The 4,871-nt window shown below is 41.3% G+C and overlaps 1 long non-coding RNA gene across 1 annotated transcript; it reads right to left on the bottom strand.

Annotated features, from left to right (window-relative positions):
• Nucleotides 1–2,474: 2,474 nt before the first annotated feature.
• On the bottom strand, nucleotides 2,475–4,657 carry LOC147854101 (uncharacterized). Its single transcript, XR_015531218.1, has 3 exons — nucleotides 4,403–4,657; nucleotides 4,099–4,122; nucleotides 2,475–2,532 (listed from the first exon to the last, which is right to left on the bottom strand). It is a non-coding gene; the product is annotated as an uncharacterized LOC147854101 (long non-coding RNA).
• Nucleotides 4,658–4,871: the final 214 nt, after the last annotated feature.

The following is a 4,871-nucleotide window of genomic DNA, read 5'->3' as shown; positions in this document are numbered from 1 at the left end:
CATACCAAGTCCTTGAGTTCCTTAAAGGTGAGGTCTAGTGTAGCATTCCACACAATAGGTTTTGTAGACTTACGCGTTTGACCTTTTAGAAGATTAGTAAACGGCGTCGTCAATTGTGAGTAATTACGAAGAGATTTTCGCAAAAATCCGACAAAACCAAGGAATGATCGAACTTCTCGAATATTCCGAAGAGTGGGCCAAAGCTTGATTTTCTTGATGCGAGAAGGATCAATTTCAACTCCTCGTTCGGTTATGAGATGTCCAAGATAAGTAATTGATTTCTTGAAGAACTCACATTTTGAGATCTTCGCGTAAAATTGTTTGTCACGCAATATTTGTAAAACAAAGCGGACATGTCTAGCATGTTCTTGTAATGTACGGCTATAAACTAAAATATCATCTAAGAAGATAACGACAAATTTTCCAAGTTGTTCTCGGAAAATGTCATTCATTTCTTGTTGAAATGTAGCCGGAGCATTGGTCAAACCAAAAGGCATAACCAAAAACTCATAATGGCCGTAGCGCGTACGAAATGCTGTTTTAGGAACATCGTCCTCACTTATTCGTATTTGATGGTAGCCAGTACGGAGATCAAGTTTCGTAAAATACCGAGCTCCCTGGAGACGGTCAATTAGATCGTCAGCCCGGGGCAATGGGTACGAATTCTTGATCGTCACTTTATTCAAGCGTCGGTAATTAATACACATACGCCATGTGCCCTCTTTCTTTTTAACCAAGAGAACTGGTGCACCCCATGGAGATTTACTATAACGTATATAACCCATTCGTAAATAGTCCTTAAGTTGCTTAGCTACCTCATCCTCTTCAGATCGACTTAGGCGATACGGAGGTATACTAATGGGTGCAATGCCAGGTACAATATCTATACGATGGTCTATATTACGTTTAGGAGGTAAACCATCGGGTAGTTCACTCGGAAAAACATCACGAAAATCGTTTACGATTTCATCAAGTTGTTTTTGTTCAAAATATGTTAATTGACCCGAGACATTATCGATATTGTAAACGTGAATGTCCGGATCAAGTACACAATAAAATAACGTAGAACAAGACAACTCGGATATTGATGGACACGAGGAAACAATCGAGAGGGATTGTTTTTTTACACATTGAATAAAATGCGTACAATCGTTGAGTACAAAAGAAATGGAATGGCGAACCCAATCAATAAATAAAGAAGAGCTTTTATTATAAAACCAGGGATAACCCAGTATTACATCGGTGGTACTAAGATTCATTACATGGAAGTCTACTTCCTCTATATAGGTATCAATAGAAATTCCTAAAGAATGAATCGCCCCGTTGATGTGTTGTACTCTTCCATCAGCCAAGTGCACCGTGTAGGTGTGATCACTTACGGTGGGTTGGATTCCCCATATCTGTACCAAACGATCATTCACAAAATTGTGTGAGCTTCCCGAATCAAATAAAAATTGTACGGGAGATCCATTGATATACCCGTTTGCACGTAGTAAATCATTGGGACCCAATACATAATGAGGGAAAGAACATTGACAATTACTCAAATGATGTGTATAGACCTGAAGGACATTAGGAATCTGACCTTTATGGTCTGTAGCTTTAGGTTTGGCGTCGTACTCTTTTCGTTGGAGCTTACGACATTGCTCTTTTGTATGACCCTTCTTTTTGCAGAATACGCAAAAAGGATGTTGTCGCTTATAATCGCGATCCATGAATTCGTTGGGTGTCTTGCGTTTCCCAACGAATTGCGACTGCTTAGTCCCGGGCGCTTCGTTGGGTTTGTTATGGTCCTTCTTCGAAGTGCGTTGATAGCGAAGAACTATCTCAACGGCCTCTTCGAAGGATTTTGGATCCTTATCGTGCACTATCCAGTGATAGTCTGAATTGGGAATGCCATTGACAAAACAAGCTATTAACCAATTGTCCCCTTCTAGACTCGATTTTTGGATTTGGGTTCTAGCATGGTGGACATAGTCTTCTAGCGAGGAAAACTTCCTGCTAGAGAGGTTCATTAAAGCTTGTGCTGCCTCGGTTCGAGAGGGAGGTTGTAGAAATTGACCCTTGAAAACTGTGACAAAGTCTGTCCAGGTCTCGGGCAATCTCCCCAAAGTTCGGAGCCCACGCCACCAAGCGGCGGCCTTACCCCCTAGTTCTCGGCCGACATATGCAATCTTCGTACTATCTGGCGTGGGATAGAGCTCAAAATGAGACTCCCATCGGGCCAGCCACGTGCAGATTGCTTCTTCGGTTCTTTCCTTTTTATCTCCCGTAAATGGCTTTACGACAAATGATGGTTCACCCTGACGCTCATCAGGTCTATTAATCTCATTTTGGAGACTAATGACTCGTGCCTCGAGAGCACTTTGAGATTGCCGAAATTCGGTCAACTGCTGCGCGGTTGAACTAAGGAAATGTTGTACTTGTAAAATATACGCCTCAATGGACATTGTCCCAGGAGGATTTCCTTGAGGTCTTTCCGCTTGAGCGGAGGGCATCGGGTCGTTATTCTGAGCCATTGAATGATTATTTCTGGCAAAGAAATAAGATAAGGTCAGACAAATAGTCATAACATCTTGTCGTGGTGTAAACATATCATGGGCAAACATTAATCGATATCATGATCTCACGTCAATACCCCTCTAGACGTATGAGATGAGGTTCAAGATCAGGTTACTATGGTAACACAGAGGTGTTTTAAAAACCATGGGGGTGACAAATGAATGCCTTTCCCTGATCTCTATATCGATTTTTTTCATGGCGGCTCCCCGAGGCTCAACCATGTATGTTCGCGTCATGAATAGTTTATACACGAAAAAAAATGTTAACAATAACTATGTTTCTGTGCCCACATATGTGGTTTCGGCTCTTTAAGTCCTATTACGAGGACCCCGAAGTGCACTTAGACCTAAAGTCTAAACATGTATTATAGTCATATGTATCAACGATGTTGTATGGTGTTGGTCATATTTGAACTCGAGACCTCGAGGACAAATACATTAAACACTTGAGCCAACCAAGTAGATTGCGCGTCTTGAATATTTAATGTTTGAGGCGTATTCGAGATATGCGAGGCATTTGCCCCTATATGTTTTTTTTAAAAGAAACATATAGGTCAAGTGGCCTTATTTCTCCCTCATTTATTACCCACTATGGTTGTACGCTACCTACCCTCAAGCCTCGTAAGTACAATGGCATATGCCAAAGTGTAACCTAATGGTCAAGCCGAATGAGCCCTTGTGTCTTCGTAGGCTCATGTGGCCCATCACATGGTCACGTCATTACGAATGGCACTCGTAAGAACGAGCTCATGGTGGCATCGTATCCATGTAACGAGGGGAGATGTTGGATACGTGTGTCATTAGAGCGACCCTACTTGATGTGGATCAAGCCCGACGTATTCAACATCATTTTGGCTATACGAGGTTCGTTACGTAACGAAAGATCAAAGTGACCAACGGGAATTGCAACAATAAAAATTGTTGATAAAAGGGATGGTGACAACGCCATTCTCACAAAAATGTGAGGACGGCCACCAAAATCCTCTCCCCAATTAGGAAAACATTTGATATGAATCACGTAATCTAAAATATACACATATGTCAATATATCACATATATACGATCAGAGACGTATATAAGTGACCACATATGCGTATACTAAATGAATCGTTTTTTTTATATAGCCAACAATGATGTATTCGGGATACGTAATCGAGGCATATACCTCTACGCACACGAAACATCCGAAAATAAGGTTAAGCGTAATTCGCAATTGAGATATTGACCTCTTACGCATAGTAAATCCAACGCATATCATTTCGAACGAATCGAGGTATTGACCTCGTACGCGAACGTAACATATGTTCGTGAACGTAATACGCAATTGAGGTAGTAACCTCGTACGCATACGACACTCATCACATATGATTTATATGTCAAACGAGGTATTGACCTCGTGGACATATGTAAACGTTTAAGATAACCAATTAAATACCACGTCAACATCATTGAATATATGAAAAAAAAACTACATATTAAGTATACACATGTATAGAAGGGAGAAGAAAAATTAGATAAAAAATTAAGGAAAATTTACCGAAGTTCTTTCGCTAATCCTTGTCTGCATGAAGGCGACCGCACAACGATCAATCGCCATCCCACGCGAAGACAAAAAGAAAACCAAAAGAAACGTTAGTACATAGGCTCTGATACCAAATATTAGAGATTAGGTACTAAAGTAAGCATAAAATAAGGATATATCAATGATAGATCTAGAAAGAATAGAGAGAAAAGAGAGAAAGAAGGGTGCCGATCCACCCGACCACCCCCGAGCGAAGGGATCGAGACGGACTCGAGCCTCAATCGGCGTCCCATACCACCGCCTTGGCGTCGAGTCGTACCTGGATGATAGCGCGCTTGCTACAAGAGTCGTTCCACTCACGGACAGAGTCTCGACGTAGTCAATGCATGATGAAATGAGGGTAGCTAGGCCTCTTATTTATAGTAATTCTCAAGGCCCCCAGCCATGTTCACACTTGGCCTCATGGGTTGTCTCAATCCCGAGGATTAAAAGTAATCCTCCCCTTCTTTAGACTCTTTGTTTAACCCTCACACTTATCCACGTGTATAGAATACTACGACAATTCTCACCACGGGATATTATATGGTCATGCCCGTAACAGGAAAGGTCTGTGTTCCAGATTTACCAAACGTAAATAGAAAATTCTTCATGAACGTCATGATGCACCATCTGTTGGTCATCCTGGAATACAACACACACTCGTTCTTATCTTGAGTACTTTTTTTTGGCCTAAGATGCACTCTGACGTGCATAAATACATGACTCAATGCTTATAATGTTAGCTTCAT

The sequence above is a fragment of the Azolla caroliniana genome, unplaced genomic scaffold, assembly GCF_043228905.1.
Source record: "Azolla caroliniana isolate FFs.n. ecotype wild unplaced genomic scaffold, voAzoCaro1.0.p SCAF_16, whole genome shotgun sequence".
Taxonomy (NCBI): Eukaryota; Viridiplantae; Streptophyta; class Polypodiopsida; order Salviniales; family Salviniaceae; genus Azolla; species Azolla caroliniana.
The sequence above is the reverse complement of the archived record's forward strand: the minus strand, read 5'-3'. Positions and strand labels throughout refer to the sequence as shown.